This window comes from Giraffa tippelskirchi, chromosome 8 (genome assembly GCF_054371585.1).
Source record: "Giraffa tippelskirchi isolate mGirTip1 chromosome 8, T2T-mGirTip1v1.2.pri, whole genome shotgun sequence".
In the NCBI taxonomy this organism is placed as follows: Eukaryota; Metazoa; Chordata; class Mammalia; order Artiodactyla; family Giraffidae; genus Giraffa; species Giraffa tippelskirchi.
The window spans coordinates 23,827,035-23,845,902 of NC_137282.1; the positions used below are offsets into that span (position 1 = coordinate 23,827,035).

Below are 18,868 nucleotides of genomic sequence, written 5' to 3' on the forward strand. Positions count from 1 at the left end.
TCCCCAAATCCCTTGAGTCATTGTTCTTCCTTCCACCTAAATTTCTAATCACTCATAAGTTAGCAAGAGGTGCTAGAATCAGGTCAGTACTACTTAAAGCATGAATGTTCTCATTTTTGCCAGATCATTCCATAGTCCTGGTGTGGAATACATTTCAGTCAATGCAGAAATTTGCATGTTTTTGCAACTGAAAATATATTACATGCATGTTTACTTTCTCTCATTGTTATCTTTGGTTAGCAGTTGAGAAAAGTATGTTTCCCTCTCTTCTTGTGCTCTGGTGACTTTATTCATTTGCTGGTGGCTGATAAATTCATAAAGTTAATAGTCTTGAAGCAAGTATATCTAAGAATCTTCCAAGCACCATGAGCTAATCTTTCAACATGGTTAGTATAGAGGATACACCCTCAGCCTCTGACAACTCTGGCTGAGGATGCTACACACAGCACCACACAATTAGGAATTCTCGTGCTCAGTGACATGCTGTCTCTTTGGCAGATTCAGCTAAATCTTATATAAACAATATTTAAGTGATACTCAAAAAGGCCACAATTCCTCTGTACGAAGCAGGGATATCAGCAATTGTAAATTAACAACATAAAGTAGGAAAAGACAGTTAAGTTTTTGCTAATGGAAGGCAGAAGCAGAAGAGGGTTGACTGACACTAAGAAGATTATTCCTAGTTTTTCAATATAGCAGGCAAATGAATACAGTAGATAAATGCACTATCAATTTTATTCTTACAACACTGATAGTGACTCTAATCCTGACCTTGAAATAGCTTCTCCACACACAAAGCCTTTTAGAAATGACACTGTACTAGAAAAAGAGTGAAGCAATAATTTGTCTAGTGATGAACTTTTATTTGGGTGTTTACTGTGGACCAGGCAACTATGTGCTTTATTATCTACATCGTGTGTCCCTTAATCTTTATGACAACATGAGGTTACTATCGATACCCACAGTTCACAGATAGGGAAACTGAGGCCTGGTGCTGAATCAGGTCTATTTGATCTCAGGGCCCCAGCTCTTAGGCCCCATCTGAGATCACACCCCAGGTATTTTGTTTCTTCCATCTGGCTTCCTATTAGTTAATGTTCAGCGCATTTGATGTATACTGATAATTCTGAAAAAGCAGGTACTAAAAATAGTGCAGGGCAAATGACAGCAGGTAATTGATTGCTTTCAGGCTCTAAGAAAAAGGAAAAGCAAAATTCACAGCAAGTTCTAGGCTTCCCTATAGGAAAAGTAGACTATTGACTATGTCATGACATTTAAAGAGACCTTAAATCTTTCTTTACACAGGTATTAAAGATCCTTCTGGCAGTCATTTATAGACCCAGACATTCTTACCCTTAACCTTCTTACAGGTTTTTTAAAGGACACTTGTATCTTTTTTTGTAGGGCATTTTTTTTTCTTTTTGGCCAAGCCTGAGGCATGTGTGATCTTAGTTCCCCAACCAGGGATCACACCCACCCCTGCAGTGGGAGTGCAGAGTCTTGACCACTGGACACTAGGGAAGTCTCAAGGAAACCTGTATCTCAAGTGGATCAACTGATGTGTCTTCTAGGAAATGGGACACATTAGCTAAAAAGAAGGAATTAATTCATTTACTACCATCTCTTTTCAATTAACAGAGACACTTATCTAAGCGTTAAAATTTCTCGAAAGGGTTTCTTCCCACTCTCCTTTTTCACATCCTATATATGTCCTCAACCTTTCACTAAGACCCTCTTGCCAAAGTGACCTTGTTGTTAAATGCCCCCCCTCAGTTTTTTACAGTCTTTATCCTATTCTTTCCAGCAGTTGACACCATTGACAGCTTCCTCCATTTGAAACACCCTCTTTTCTTGGTACCAGGCATCATACTCTCCTCGTTTCTTATTTCTCTGCCTCCTTCTCACAGTTTCTTCTGTGAACTACCTCTCTTTTACTACCCATCATGTGTTGAAGTTCCTGAGGGCTCTGTCCCAGGCCTTTTTTCTTCTCTCTATATAAAGTTGGGGGTCATCTCAGCCACTTGTGTAGTTTCAGTTGCTGTATTTACACAGACAGGCTGAAATTTCTACCTTCAGCTCAAAAATCTATCGAGAGTTTCAGATCCATAGGTTGAAATGTCTCCCAGATCTCTTAGACACTCTGCAGACATCTTAAATCCCACAGTTTCCAAAATTCAGCTGTTATTCTCCATCCCCAAAACATGTTCATCTTACGATGTCCTCCAAAAATGGTCCACCATCTACCCAGCTGCCAAAGGAGAAACCTGGGGTGTTATAGCCCTTGTCATTATTCCTCATTTCCCACATGCAATCAGCTACCACCTTCTGCATGTTCTACCTCTTTCTTTATTTTTATTTATTTATTTATATGGCTGTGCTGGGTCTTAGTGGCAGCATGCAGGATTTTTAGTTGTGGCACACAAACTCTTAGTTGCAGCATGTGGGATCTAGTTGCTGACTGGGGATTGAAACTGGGCCCCCTGCAATGAGAGAGTGGAGCCACTGGACCAAGGATGTACCACATGGTCTATTCTTAAATACTATTACTGCTGTCTGCCCTCACTATCACTAACAACGCAAGGCATAATCTCTCCCCTTCAGAATACTGCAACCAATTGCAACCAAGACCTTCCTGCTACATGGTCTTCTTTCCCCACTCTTGGAAAAACCCATATAATTTATCATCAAAATCAAATTTTACAATCGAAAGAGGGCACTACTCATATTGACAGCAGGACAACAAGCAAATACTGGATCTATTCTGGAAAAGCAGGACAGGCTATCATACTATCAGGCTGCAGTTAGACATCTTTCTAGAGCACATCCCTCACCATGTCACGTGTTTGCTTAAAAGGTATTCATGGCTCCCCCATTGCCTTCTGAACAATGAACAAACCTCCCAAAAGGCTTGTCATGCTCTGGCCCCACCTGGCTCTCCTGCCCCACCTCTCACCCCTTTATCATCCCATGCTTCTGCCACACGCTGTATTCCCCCCAATTTATATACTCTCCCTTGATCCTAGAATAACCCTGGGCTCTTGTATCTTCCCAAAAGTCTCTTTGTATATTTCTCTGCTACCAAATTTCTACACAGCATTCTAGTGTCAGGCTAGATGCTACATCCACAGGAAGCTTTTTCCAACCCTGAGAACCAGCTAGTATGCTCCTCTGTGTGCCGCCAACGCCCACCCCTATCCATGTGGCACTGCAGTTCTTAGTTTTTTACCTTTATTAGCCATCAGATTATGCTAGTGCCAAAAATTTCCTACATATAAGGCACTTAACAGCATAAAAGGGGTTTTGGGTTAGGGTGGAAAGGAAATAGAAAAGTGATTTGAGGGTAGGATACATTGAGTGAGTAAGCATTCTATTTTTACTTACAGTTACTCTTTTTTGGTATACATTTAGAGGAGATAACAAATACTGTGGGGGTAGAGGGCTTAAAACTTCTCATAAACCACATGACAGTACCACTAATGCACTAAATGAGAAGCCTGAAGACGTTTTTGACTAAAACCTATATCAGTAAGTAGTATGAGCATGTACTCTTAATATCTGTGGATTTTATAACTTATAAATCAAACACATGTTCTGGTAACTAATATATGATATCCCATCTAAACATTTGCAGAAACAGATATTAAAACTTTCTTAAAATGTAAAATAGCAGTTCTCAATTTTTCTCTATTTCAGTTGATCATCTACTGATTCCTTTTTGAAGATAATTTTTTAAAATGGGTTTTGAAGGCAGGAATGGTAATGGGTTGGCTGCTGTAACACCAGCACCAGGACCAACACAAAGCCCAGTACGTAAAAACCATCCATGTTTACTGAGCTAATGGTAGAAAGATTTGGCTGGAGGATGGAATGGCTACCAGGATGAAGTCAGATCTCCAGGAGGATCCTTGGGTATTCCACGGACAGTGGGGTAGGTACTATGGTGAGAAGGAGCAAGATTTAGTTGGGGAAGTGTTAGGAAGAGCATAACCAAATGGACAAGTGAAAGATCTTCAAACAGAAAGATAATCTCCTCCACAGATAACCTTGGCTTCATGTTGCATATTATTATAAATTATACAATAAACCCACAAAAATTACATATTTGTTAATTCATTTGGAAGCAAAAGCATTCTGATACCAAGATGCAAAGAAACAGAATCCTAATAGCTGTGTGGTATTCACCATCACTGTGCCTCAAGAGTAAAATTAAATGTTGCCCCTTTAAGTTGAAAAACCAAAAGAAGGGAGGACAAATCTTTTACCTCTTATTTTGTGTCAGTCACTCTTCTGGGTGTTTCACAGAAGTTACAAATTTGTGTCAGTATTTTTTCTGCTCTCAAAGATCTTACACTCCAACCCTAGAGAGGAGATAAGATGAGATATAAATAAATACAAATCAAAACAGAATGAAATAGCTTCTAGAATTATGGTACCAATAAATTCTGAATTTTTTTTGGTAATAGTTCAGATGTTCTGTGATTTTATTATTTTCAATGACAATGCATATAATACACAAGTAAAAGGTAGTTCATTTTAAAATCTTTATATGAATTTTCCTCTCAAATAAAGTAATTGTTTGGAAAAAATGCATATTTCTTAATATAACCATGTTACCCAATATTGGTTGCTTAAAAAAAGGAAACCCAAGAATAATGGAGTGGGTAGCCTATCCCTTTCCAGCAGATCTTCCTGACCCAGGAATTGAACTAAGGTCTCCCGTATTGTAGGCGGATTCTTTACTAACTGAGCCATTAGGGAAGTCCCCCCTCCCCAAAACAAAAAGATTTTATTTATGAGGGAGTAATGAAATGCTAGAGTGGCCTGGAGGAGAAAGTCTTTCACCAAGAGGATCAAAATCAGACTCATGAAGAAAGCATTCAGCTAAATACTACCACCCCGACTCCACAAAGAAAAGATGGAAAGGATCTATCTCTTCAAGCAACAATGACTGAGAAACTGCATTGTAGATGGAGATAATGGGCAGGCAAATTTTTTTAATGTATATAGATGGTAACGCTCACATAGTAACTACTGTCACCATGAGAAGGGGACAGTCAGAACCAGGTCAGCTTAAAGAAAAAGTTTGTTGATAAGCCCATCAACAAAAAGTTGTAATGTTCTACTCAACCATGAAAAGAATATGTTCGGTTGAGTTCAGTCACTCAGTCATGTCCAAATCTTTGTGACCCCATGGCCTGCCACATGCCAGGCTTCCCTGTCTTTCACTAACTCCTGGAGCTTGCTCAAACTCATGTCGATGGAGTTGGTGATTCCATCCAACAATCTCATCATCTGTCATCCCCTTCTCCTCCTGCCTACAATCTTTCCCAGCATCAGGGTCTTTTCAAATGAGTCAGTTCTTCACATCAAGTGGCAAAAGTATTGGAGTTTCAGCTTCAACATCAGTCCTCCCAATGAATATTCAGGACTGATTTCCTTTAGGATGGACTGGTTGGATCTCCTCGCAGTCCAAGGGACTCTTAAGAGTCTTCTCCAACACCACAGTTCAAAAGTGTCAGTTCTTTGGCGCTCAACTTCCTTTATATTCCAACTCTCACACTCATAGATGACTACAGGAAAAACCATAGCTTTAACTTGATGGAGTTTTGTTGGCAAAGTAATACCTCTGCCTTTTAATATGTTCTCTAGATTGGTCATAGCTTTTCTTCCAAAGAGGAAGTGTCTTTTAATTTCATGGCTGCAGTCACCATCTGCAGAGATTTTGCAGGCCAAAATAATAAAGACTCTCACTGTTTCCATTGTTTCCCCATCTATTTGCCATGAAGTGATGGGACTGGATGCCATGAACTTAGTTTTCTGAATGTTGAGTTTTAAGCCAACTTTTTCACTGTCCTCTTTCAATTTCATCAATAGGCTCTTTAGTTCTTCTTTGCTTTCTGCCATAAGGGTAGTGTCATCTGCATATCTCAGGTTATTGATATTTCTCCCTGCAATCTTGATTCCAGTTTGTGATTCATCCAGCATGGCATTTTGCTTGATGTACGCTGCATAGAAGTTAAATAAGGAGGGTGACAACATACAGCCTTGACGTACTCCTTTCCCAATTTGGAACCAGTCTGTTGTTCTATGTCCAGTTCTAACTGTTGCTTCTTGACTTGCACACAGATTTCTCAGGAAGCAGGTAAGGTGGTCTGATATTCCCATCTCTTGAAGAGTTTTCCAGTTTGTTGTGACCCACACAGTCAAAGGTTTTGGTGTAGTCAATAAAGCAGAAGTACATGTTTTTCTGGAACTCTCTTGCTTTTTTAATGATCCAGTGGATGTTGGCAATTTGATCTCTGGTTCCTCTGCCTTGTCTAAATCCAGCTGGAACATCAGGAAGTTCACAGTTCACGTACTGTTGAAGGCTGGCTTGGAGAATTTTGAGCATTAATTTGCTAGTGTGTGAGGTGAGTGTAGTAGTTTGAACATTCTTTGGCACTGCCTTTCTTTGGGATTGGTAGAATCTAGGAATAACAGTTTTGTTATAACTCACTCATAATCCTTAAGCAAAGCTTCTTTTGAGTGGGGGTAACAAATAAAAATTTCTTCCAACTAGAGCTGGAGTATGTTAAAGATGAAAAAGACAACTTCTCTGCTCTTCATTAGTTAAAATAATGACTTTAATTCTCCCTACACTGGACAAGGGAAGAACCAAGCTTGATATCATCATTGACGAGTTAGCTCTTATCTATGGCGACCTAGCCTATTACCAAGGAGGCAAGAATATACATTCCAGTCCCCTAAAATGAAAGTGCTGCACTCAATATGTCAGCAAATTTGGAAAACTCAGCAGTGGCCACAGGACTGGAAAAGGTCAGTTTCCATCCCAATCCCAAAGAAAGGCAATGCCAAAGAATGCTCAAACTACCGCACAATTGCACTCATCTCACACGCTAGTAAAGTAATGCTCAAAATTCTCCAAGCCAGGCTTCAACAGTACGTGAACCATGACCTTCCACATGTTCAAGCTGGTTTTAGAAAAGGCTGAGGTATCAGATATCAAATTGCCAACATCCACTGGATCACTGAAAAAGAAAGAGAGTACCAGAAAAACATCTATTTCTGCTTTATTGACTACGCCAAAGCCTTTGACTGTGTGGATCACAATAAACTGTGGAAAATTCTGAAAGAGATGGGAATACCAGATCACCTGACCTGCCTCTTGAGAAACCTGTATGCAGGTCAGGAAGCAACAGTTAGAACTGGACATGGAACAACAGATTTGTTCCAAATAGGAAAAGGAGTACGTCAAGGCTCTATATTGTCACCCTGCTTGTTTACTTATATGCAGAGTACATCATGAGAAATGCTGGACTGGAGGAAGCACAAGCTGGAATCAAGATTGCTGGGAGAAATATCAATAAGCTGAGATATGCAGATGACACCACCCTTATAAGATCCTCTTGATGAAAGTGAAAGAGGAGAGTGAAAAAGTTGGCTTAAAGCTCAACATTCAGAAAACTAAATCATGACATCCGGTCCCATCACTTCATGGCAAATAGATGGAGAAACAGTGGAAACAGTGGCTGACTTTATTTTTGGGGGCTCCCAAATCACTGCAGATGGTGACTGCAGCCATGAAATTAAAAGACGCTTATTCCTTGGAAGGAAAGTTATGACCAACTGAGACAGCATATCAGAAAGCAGAGACATTACTTTGCCAACAAAGGTCCATCTAGTCAAGGCTATGGTTTTTCCAGTAGTCATGCATGGATGTGAGAGTTAGAATATAAAGAAAGCTGAGCGCCAAAGAATTGATGCTTTTGAACTGTGGTGTTGGAGAAGACTCTTGAGAGTCCCTTGGACTGCAAGGAGATCCAATCAGTCCATCCTAAGGGAAATCAGTCCTGGGTGTTCATTGGAAGGACTGATGTTGAAGGTGAAATTTCAATACTTTAGCCACCTGATGCGAAGAGCTGACTCATTTGAAAAGACCCTGATGCTGGGAAAGATTGAGGGCAGAAGGAGAAAGGGACAACAGTGGATAAGATGGTTGGATGGTATCAATCGACATGAGTTTGGGTAAACTCCGGGAGTTGCTGATGGACAGGGAGGCCTGGCATGCTGCAGTTCATGGGGTCACAAAGAGTTGGACAGGACTGAGCGACTGAACTGAACTGAAGAATATACAATGGAAAAAAGACAAGCTCTTCAATAAGTGCTGCTGGGAAAACTGGACAGCTACATATTAAAGAATAAAATTAGAACCCTTCCAAACCCCACACACAAAAATAAATTCAAAATGGATTAAGGACTTAATGTAAAGCCAGACACTATAAAATTCTTAAGAGGAAAACACAGTCAGAACACTCTTTGACGTAAACCACAGCAAAATCTTTTTTTGACACATCTCCCAGAGTAATGAAAATAAAAGTAAACAAATAGGACCTAATTAAACTCAAAAACTTTTGCACGCAAAGGAACCATAAACAAGACAAAAAGACAACCCTCAGAATGGGAGAATATATTTGCGACTGAAACAACTGACAAGGGATTAATCTTCAAAATACACAAACAACTCATGTAGCTCAATATCAAAAAACAGACAACCCAATCTATAAATGGGTGAAAGAACTAAATAGACATTTCTCCAAAGAAAACATACAGATGGCCAAGAGGCATATGAAAAGATATTCAACATCATTAATTATTAGAGAAATGCAAATCAAAACTACAATGAGATATCACTTCACACCTGTCAGAATGGCCACCATCATCAAAAAAATCTACAGACAATAAATGCTGGAGAGGGTGTGGAGAAAAGGGTATCCACCTACACTGTCGGTAGGAGTATAAATCGGTACAACCACTATTGAGAACAGTATAGAGGCTCCTTAAAACACCAAAAATAGAACTACAGTATGGCCAAGCAATCCCACTTCTAGGCATACATCCTGAGAAAACCATAATTCCAAAAGATACATGGCCCTCAATGTTCATGCAGCACTGGTTACAATAGCCAAGACATGGAAGCAACTTAAATGTCCATCAACAAAGGAAAAGACAAAGAAGATGTGATACATATATACAATGCAATATTAGCCATAAAAAGGAGTGAATTTGTAGAGATATGGATGGACCTAGAAGAGACTATCATACAGAGTGAAGTAAGTCAAAAAGAGAAACACAAATACTGTATATTAGACAATATAAGTGGGATCTAGAAAGATGGTACAGATGAACCTATTTGCAAAGCAGAAATAGAGACACAGATGTAGAGAACAAACTATGGACACCAAGGGGAGAAAGATGGGTGGGATAAACTGGGAAATTGGGATTGACATGTAGATATTATGCTGTGCGGTGCTTAGTCACTCAGTCATGTCCTACTCTTTGCGAGCCTATGCACTATAGCCTCCAAGGCTCCTCTGTCCATGGGATTCTCCTGGCAAGAATACTGGAGTGGGTTGCCATGCCCTCTTCCAGAGGATATTCCCAACCCAGGGATAGAACCTGCAGCTCCTGCATTGCAGGCAGGTTCTTTACCGCTGAGCCAACAGGGAAGCCCTGACATGTATACACTACTAAGTATAAAACAGATAACTAATGAGAAGCTACTATACATGTACAGCACAGGGATCTCTACTCTGCTCTGCGGTGGCCTAAATGGGAAGGAAATCCAAAAAAGAGGGGATATGGGTATACATGTAGCTGATTCACTTTTCTGTACAGCAGAAACTAATGCAACATTGTAAAGCACCTATACTCCAATAAAAACAAAATAAAAAAGAGTCAGTTATTGATCCCCCATCAGAGACATTCTAAGTGTTGACAAAAGTTTCTGAGAGACAGAAGCAGAGTTCTGTTGGTCATCACTGTAACCACTGACACTTTCTCCTTCTAAAGCCAGTGAAAACATGTCCAAAAGAAGGAAGGAAAAAAACATTCACAAGGTAATATCATCAAGGAAAATTGCCCAAGGACACAAGTAGTGATATCTACCTTCCAAGATGAAAAAGATAAATCCAGTACATAGGCAAATACATCATCATTTCTTGTTGTTTTATCTTATTTTTAATTGGAGGATAATTACTCTATAATATTGTGATGGTTTCCACCATATCAACATGAATCAGCCATATCTGAAGTTTTGAATGGATTTTATCAAACAAATTTCAAGTATTTTTAATGACTCAAAATAGTAGCAATGATGAATAGGATTTGGGGGGAAATAAGAGATTCATTTCTACAGGTGAAAATAATCAGTATATTTGTGAATATTCCTCAATTTCATATATTTTCCTTAAGATTTCTGTCTAAAGTAACTTTTCACACCTCTGTCATGCCACAAATCCACCACCACTGATGTCAGAAAAAAAAAACAAAAAACAGTGTTTTGGCCAGATAACAGCAAAGGAAGTTACCCAAAGTCACACAGAGAAAGGTGAACAGTGTCTGTAAATCTGTCAGAAGTTAACCAGGAAAGAAATTATTTTCTTCATATCTACCTCACTTCCAATAATAACATTAAATTGCTCAACATATGCAAACAACATGGTGTTCATGTTCCTTGAGAGAAAGAACCAAACCTGATACAGTCTTGTCATGTTCAATGGGGGGTAGATTATGTGAGTTAGAGCTATGTTTCACAAGTCACAGGCAAACACAAGCCCCGTGACTTGAATTCCAATGCTCTGATTCAGGAGCACTGGCTGTTTTTTCCAGAGTGACAGAAATGAAAGTCACAATTTCTTACTTTTTTCTGAAACTAAGATAAGAAGCTGATACATGATCTGGTAGCTAGAATGTCTAATGAGTGTGAGTTCCTCTCTCTGGAAGAATGTTTCAAATTTTCATAAAAACATTTCATCTTCAGATTCATTCTACTAATTTTTAAGAGATTTATACATACAATAAATTTTAAGTGTACAATTCAATGATTTCTAGCAAATGTATAGAGTTGTGTAACCATCACCACAATCCAATTTTAAAACACTTCAATCACTCCAAAATGAAAGTTCATGTCCATTTGCAGGTACTCTTTACTCCCACTCCAACTCCCCAAGAAAATTAATCCACTCACTGTCACTATAAATTTACCTATCATGGACTTTTCTTTCAATAAAGTTCTACAATATATGATCTTCTGTGTCTGGCTTCTATCACCTAATATAGTAGTTTTGAAGGTCATCTACACTGTAGCATGCATCACTACTCTATTCTTTGTCATTGCTCAAGAATATTCTGTTGTACAAATACATCAGTTTTTGTTTATCTCTTCACGAGATGATAGACATCATGGATGGCTTCTTCTTGGGGGCTAACATGAATAATGTTGCTAATGAACACTTACATACAAGTCTTTATGTGGATATATGACTTCACTTCTCTTGGGGAGATAATTAGGAATGAAATTGTTGGGTCATATATTTATTTATTGTTTAACATTTCTAGAAACTGCCAAATGGTTTTGCAAAGTAGATGCAACATCATTTCACCTAACTTCAAATTTACTGAGCATAAGATAACTATCATTATGCTTTAAATCAGTCTTGATTTCTTAAGCCAAGTGGACTTTAAACCTCTGCCAGCTCTTATCATTTTCTACTATGCACTATCATTTTCTACTCTATATATTGTTCATTGTTCAGCTGCTAAGTTGCATCCAACTCTACAACCCCATGGACTAGAGCATGCCAGGCTTCCCTGTCCTTCACTATCTTCTGGACTTTGTTCAAATTCATGTCTATTGAGTCATTGATGCCATCCAACCCATCTCATCCTCTGTTGCCCCCTTCTCCTCCTGCTTTCAATCTTTCTTAGCATCAGGGTCTTTTCCAATGAGTTGGCTCTTTGCATCAGGTGGACAAAGTATTGGAGCTTCAGCATTAGTCCTTCCAATGAATACTCAGGGTTAATTTCCTTAGGATTGACTGGTTTGATCTCAAATGCAGTCTAAGGGACTCTCAAGAGTCTTCCCCAGCATCAATTCAAAATCAATTCTTCAGCACTCAGCCTTCTTTATGGTCCAACTCTCACACCCATACATGACTCTGGAAAAACCATAGCTTTGCCTATACAGACCTTTGTTGGCAAAGTGATATCTCTGCTTTTTTAATACACTGTCTAGTTTGTCATAGCTTTTCTTTCAAGGAGTAAGCATCTTTTATTTTCGTGGCTGCAGTTACTGTCCACAGTGATTCCTGAGCTCAAGAAAATAAGATCTGTCACTGTTTCACCTCTATGTATGTATTAGAAAAGTGATATAATTTGGTGAAATTAAATGTTGGTTACTTGGAACCATTAAAAAATTTGAATACAAATGGGCTTTGAAAAGTTACCTTCCTGTTTTTGTAAAGTTGCTTGAAAATGTCAGAAACGTTCATATCACTGTTACATTTACTATGACAAGTTCCATCAAAGTGGTGAAGGGCTGAAGACTAACAAGCGTATTTGTGATTCGGGAAGGTCCTTCAGCCAGTCATCTCTGTAAAGAGACAGAGGACAGCCCTTAGATTTAGTCTTTAGAGTGGTGTGACATTCTGTGAAAAACGTTTTGTGTGACTGTTGCCTCAGTAGCCCAGGAAAGATAAAGAAGGAAGGAAACTAAAGCCTGTTCACAGATCGACACATATCTTTTCTCCTTGAGTGACTTCTGCACTGTCAACCTCACAAGAGCCAAGCTACAGCCATGACTTCCAGCAGAGTTCTTAATACCAGGACTGAGGCATTCAACTTTTTCACAGGGAGAGGAAATGTAAATTTCATTTAAAAAAAAAAAAATCAAGGAAGAAAAAGCCACATTTAATGGAAGAACAAGGCCTCCCCCTAGTGGATAATTCAAAAATTGGATTTCTACAGTCTCATTTGGGATTTACACAATGAAATACTGTGATAAATCAGTTCAGTTCAGTCGCTCAGTCATGTCCAACTCTGTGCGACCCCATGGACTGCAGCACACCAGGCTTCCCTGTCCATCACCAACTCCCAGAACTTGTTCAAACTCAAGTCCATCGAGTCAGTGATGCCATCTGTGAGACATACAAACAGCTATAAAATCAAATGCCAATAATTAGCTCTTGTTTACATTTGAAGCCCACCAAAACTTGAATAGAATTCCCGAATATTTCAAGAAGAGTGGGAAAGCTCACAGTCACCAATGGATACATTTTAAAGTAAATGTAGCTAATAGAAGAAAGTGAAAGAAGGCAAACTTCTAAATGTATGGAAAAAATTTAACAGGGACACTGTACCATAATCCTCAACACCATACAAATCACCGCAGTGGCCAGTGTGGGGTATTCATCCCCCAGTAGCCCTGTGGGTTGGCCATTTTCCAGGGTCAGAAGATAAAAAGCGTGACAATCAAGTCATTTTCAAAGGCAATATAGGATTCTTATAACCATATATAATAGTCTTCAAATTGCATGGGTTTTATTATGAGTTAATTAAAATTCTTGGAGAAGGAAAGGGCAACCCACTCCAGTATTCTTGCCTGGGAAATCCCATGGACAGAGGAGCCTCAAGGGCTACAGTTCATGGGCTCGCAAAGAGTCAGCCATGACTTAGCAATTGAACAACAATTTAAAATCCAGGGAACCATAGATTTGAGGCTTATAATTATACTACATTTATTAAAACCTACAGAGATTAAATAAAATTATTCTAATTTTTGAAGATTCACCATGTTCTAGGTACTGGTAAGGACTTGATATAAATTATTTTATATAATCTCCAAAACAGTCCTAAACTGCCCCCTTCTAACAGATAAAGAGACTGGCACAGAAATGGCAGAACTGGAATGTCCAACTCCAGAGGCCACATCCTTATTCTCCAAATGAAAACAGAAACAAATCAGTAAAATATAAAGTGTATATTTCTCAACAGGGGCTTCCCCGGTGGCTCAGCGGTAAAGAATCTGCCTGTAATGCAGGACACGCAGAAGACGTGGGTTCTATCCTTGGGTTGGGAAGATCCCCTGGAGGAGGGCATGGCAACCCACGCTAGTATTCTTGCCTGGAGAATCCCATGGACAGAGGAGCCTGGCAGGCCACAGTTCATGGGGCTGCAAAGACTCGGACACAACTGAAGCAACTGAGCACGCATGTTTCTCAATGATTTTAAGCAGAAATGTACATCCTTTTCTAATTTATATTATTTATTTGGTAATTTTAAAGAAATTGCTAACATCTGGATTCACTGTTAGAACAAGCCCTGAAGTGACAACCACAAGTCCTAGGCTCAGACTTCCCTAGTGGCACAGAAGGTAGAAATCTGCCTGCCAACGCAGGGGACACAGGTTCATCCCTGGTCCGGAAAGATCTCACATGTCAAGGAGCAACTAAGCTTGTGCACCACAACTAATGAGCCTGTACTCTAGAGCCTGAAAACCACAAGTACTGAAGCCCATGCCCCTAGAGCCTGTGCCCTACAAGAGAGGCCACCGCAGTGAGAAGCCTGCACACCACAATGAAGAGTAGCCACCGCTCACCACAACTAGAGAAATCCCGTGCAAAAAAAGTCAGGGGTGCTAACTTTGTCTGCCTTCACTTCCCTTTTGACATTAGACCATTTATTTAACCTTTGTAATGAAATGACCTGCCTCTTTTCCTAGTGTTCCTGGTATGGAAGCCATAAGGCATTGTAGTGAAGTAAATGGGATGTGGTAGGGTCATGGCTAAAGTGGATAAATACTCTTAATACCCACTGCAAGACGATCATAACTGTATATAAAATATGAGCCTATGCCTCCAGTTAAGAGAAATGCAACTAAGAGAGCATGAGGATCATTTCGTACACATCCGTGCAGCCTCCATTTCCATTACTATATAGTAACATTGACCAGGGTTCAGTGTTTCTACAAGGTACTGCTACTAGCCTTTGGCAAGGGAGTTCTTGGTTGTGAAGGATTACCTCATGACTGTAAGAGTTAAGCTCATCTTCAAAATACTAGAAGAGCCCCACAAATTCCAAAGCTCACTCCTATGGGAAATGGTAAAACCAGCTGGTGAAAACCATGGCAAAGTTCCTTCCGGCTCCGGAATCTTTGTCTCTTCTTTGCCCAAAGTTGTTGTTGTTGTTTAGTAGTTAAGTTCTGTCCCACTCTTATGTGACCCCGTGGAATGTAGCCCACCAGAGTCCTCTGTCTATGGGATTTCCCAGGCAAGAATACTGGAGTGGGTTGCCATTTCCTTCTCCAGGGGATCTTTCCAACCCAGGGATCAAACCCAAGTCTTGCTTGGCAGGCAAATTCTTTACCACTGAGACACCTGGGAAACCCTGGCACAAAGTTAGTCAAATATAAAAAGTTATTACTGAAGTCAACAAATCATACGTACTTTGAGCCCATCACTCAACAGGCATCAACGGTTGCTTTTGGAGGAATTCACTGAACCCAGTGGGTAAGGCAGATGCAGATGGTGATTGCAGTCATGAAATTAAAAGACGCTTACTCCTTGGAAGGAAAGTTATGACCAACCTAGATAGCATATTAAAAAGCAGAGACATTACTTTGTCAACAAAGGTCCATCTAGTCAAGGCTATGGTTTTTCCAGTAGTCATGCATGGATGTGAGAGTTGGACTATAAAGAAAGCTGAGAGCCAAAGAATTGATGCTTTTGAACTGTGGTGTTGGAGAAGACTCTTGAGAGTCCCTTGGACTGCAAGGAGATTCAAACAGTCCATCCTAAAGGAGATCAGTCCTGGGTGTTCATTGGAAGGACTGATGTTGAAGCTGAAACTCCAATACTTTGGCCACCTGATGCAAAGAGCTGACTCATTTGAGAAGACCCTGATGCTGGGAAAGATTGAGGGCGGGAGGAGAAGGGGTCGACAGAGGATGAGATGGTTGGATGGCATCACTGACTCAATGGAGATGAGTTTGGGTAAACTCCAGGAGTTGGTGATGGACAGGGAGGCCTGGCATGCTGCGGTTCATGGGTCGCGAAGAGTCAGACACGACTGAGAGACTAAGCTGAACTGAACTGAAAGCACAAAAGGGCACATGAAAATGCATGTTAGGGTTCCTACAGTGATCTTGCTTTTTAGTCTCATTGCTGACTTTTGGCAAATTTAGAAATTAGCATTTGAAAAACAGCACTATGAAATAGTAACTGATCAGACATGGGGAAAAGCAAAATAAGACTTATATAGATGAAGTATGTGGGGGTGAAGGGTGGGGCTGGGGTAATGCTTGTGTGCATAAGGGATAGGATGCTTCAAAGACACTCTGGGTTGCAAAAAAATAAAACTCCTTCTTTTTCTACAGCTCAACCTTAATTTCAACATCCTATTCCCTGTAACAACAGAAAATTGATCACTCAAAACAAATAACTAGGCTTTTCTCAGTCTTTTTAAAATATAGTTCCCTGTACTACACAGGAAATCCTTGCTGCTTATCTACTGTATTTTTTCGCCATGCCACAAGACATACAGGATCTTAGTTCCCTGACCAGAGATCAAAGCTGCGCCCTCTGCATTGAAAGCAGAGTCTTTACCACTGGACCACTGGAGAAGTCCCTCTCAGTCTTTTCCAATTTCAACTCAGAATACCTCCTCCTTTGCTTCATTCCTTCATCATTTGTGGGGTTGAGAGGCTAACAATAACAGTTAAAATTCGTAGAGCTCGGTCCCATCCTCAGGCAACTAATCTGCTTTCTATCATGATAGACAGGTCTGCACTTTATATAAATGGATTATACACTATGTACTCTGTTTGCTTTTTTCATTCACTAACATAATCATTTTGAGATTCATTCATACTGCTACATAAATCAATAATGCATTCCTTTTTACTGAATGATTATACTTCTAATTTCTATCCACTTAATAGTTAATAGAATATTGGTTATTTCTAGTTTTTATATACCACAAATAGAGCCACTATGAATCAGTTCAATTCAGTCGCTCAGTCATGTCAACTCTTTGCGACCGTTTGGACTGCACACACCAGGTTTCCCTGCCCAACACCAGCTACCGGAGCTTGCTCAAACTCATGTCCATCGAGTCGGTGATGCCATCCAAAGATCTCATCCTCTGTTGTCCCCTTCTCCTCTGTTCAATCTTTCCCAGCATCAGGGTCTTTTCAAATGAGTCAGTTGTCAGTTCTTAACATCAGGTGGCCAAAGTGTTGGTATTTCAGCTTTAGCAACAGTCCTTCCAATGAATATTAGGATTGATTTCCTTTAGGATGGACTGGTTTGATCTCTGTGCATTCCAAGGGATTCTCAAGAGTCTTCTCCAACACCACAATTCAAAAGCATCAATTCTTTGGTACTCAGCTTTCTTTATAGTCCAACTCTCATATCCATACATGACTACCGGAAAAACCACAGCTTTGACTAGATGGACCTTTGTCGGCAAACTAATGTCTCAGCTTTTTAACATGCTGTCAAGGTTGGTCACAGCTTTTTTCCCAAGGAGCAAGTGTCTTTTAATTTCATGGCTGAAGCGCCATCTGCAGTGATTTTGGAGCCCAAGAAAATAAAATCTGTCTGTTTCCAATTTTTCCCCTTATATTCACCATGAAATGATGGGACTGGATCCGATGATCTTCATTTTTTGAACTCTGAGTTTTAAGTCAGCTTTTTCACTTTCCTCTTTCACTTTCATCAAAAGGCTCTTTAGTTCTTCGCTTTCTGCCATAAGGGTGGTGTCATCTGCCTATCTGAGGTTATTGATATTTCTCCTGGCAATCTTGATTCCAGCTTATGCTTCATCCAGCCCAGCATTTTGCTTGATGTACTCTTCATATAAGTTAAATAAGCAGGGTGACAATATACAGCCTTGAAGTATTCCTTTCCCAATTTGGAACCAGTCTGTTGTTCCATGTCCAGTCCTAACTGTTGACTCTTGACCTGCATACAGATTCCTCAGGAGGCAGGTAAGGTGGTCTGGTATTCCCATCTCTTGAAGAGTTTTCCACAGTTTGTTGTGACCCACACAGTCAAAGGCTTTGGCATAATCAAAGAGCAGAAGTAGATGTTTTTCTGGTATTCTCTTGCTTTTTCAATGATCCACAGATGTTGGCAATTTGATCTCTGGTTCCTCTGTCTTTTCTAAATCCAGTTTGAACATCTGGAAGTTCTCAGTTCACGTGCTGTTGAAGCCTGGCTTGGAGAATTTTGAGCATTACTTTACTAGCATGTGAGATGAGTACAATTGTGTGGTAGTTTGAACATTCTTTGGCATTGCCTTTCTTTGGGATTGGAATGAAAACTGACCTTTTCCAGTCCTGTGGCCACTGCTGAGTTTTCCAAATTTTCCAAATTTGCTGGCATATAGATCACAGCACTTTCACAGCATCATCTTTTAGGACTTGAAACAGCTCAACTGGAATTCCATCACTTCCATCTGTTTTGTTGTAATGATGCTTCCTATGGCCCATTTGACTTCATATTCCAGGATGTCTGACTCTGGGTGAGTGATCACATCATCGTGGTTATCTGGGTCAGGCAGATCTTTTTGGTATAGTTCTTCTGTTTATTCTTGCCACCTCTTCTTAATATCTTCTGCTTCTGTTAGGTCCATACCATTTCTGTCCCTTATTGTGCCCATCTTTGCATGGAATATTCTCTTGGTATCTCTAATTTTCTTGAAGAGATCTCTAGTCTTTCCCTTTCTATTGTTTTCCTCTATTTCTTTGCACTGATCACCGACAAAGGCTTTCTTATCTGTCCTTGCTATTCTTTGGAATTCTGCATTCATATGGGCATATCTTTCCTTTTTTCCTTTGCCTTTATCTTGTCTTCTTCTCTCAGCTATTTATAAGGCCCCCTCTGATAACCATTTTGCCTTTTTGCATTTCTTTTTCTTAGGGACGGTCTTGATCACTGCCTCCTGTATAATGTCACGAACCTCTGTCTATAGTTCTTCAGGCACTCTGTCTACCAGATCTAATCCCTTGAATTATTTTTCTCACTTCCAC

The 18,868-nt window shown here is 39.9% G+C and overlaps 2 protein-coding genes across 10 annotated transcripts in view; both read right to left on the reverse strand.

Moving 5' to 3' along the window:
* MSR1 (macrophage scavenger receptor 1) overlaps window positions 1-18,868 on the reverse strand; it is a 681,840-nt gene that overhangs the window by 519,976 nt on the left and 142,996 nt on the right. For all 7 annotated transcript variants that reach the window (XM_081521514.1, XM_081521505.1, XM_081521507.1 and 4 more), the window contains exon 2: window positions 4,263-4,358. The gene's annotated coding sequence lies outside the window, so the exon portion shown is untranslated. The remainder of the gene's footprint in view (window positions 1-4,262; window positions 4,359-18,868) is intronic.
* Window positions 1-18,868, reverse strand: part of LOC145518056 (U3 small nucleolar RNA-associated protein 14 homolog A-like) — a 201,013-nt gene that overhangs the window by 39,141 nt on the left and 143,004 nt on the right. For all 3 annotated transcript variants that reach the window (XM_081521499.1, XM_081521501.1, XM_081521500.1), the window contains one exon: window positions 4,263-4,358. The gene's annotated coding sequence lies outside the window, so the exon portion shown is untranslated. The remainder of the gene's footprint in view (window positions 1-4,262; window positions 4,359-18,868) is intronic.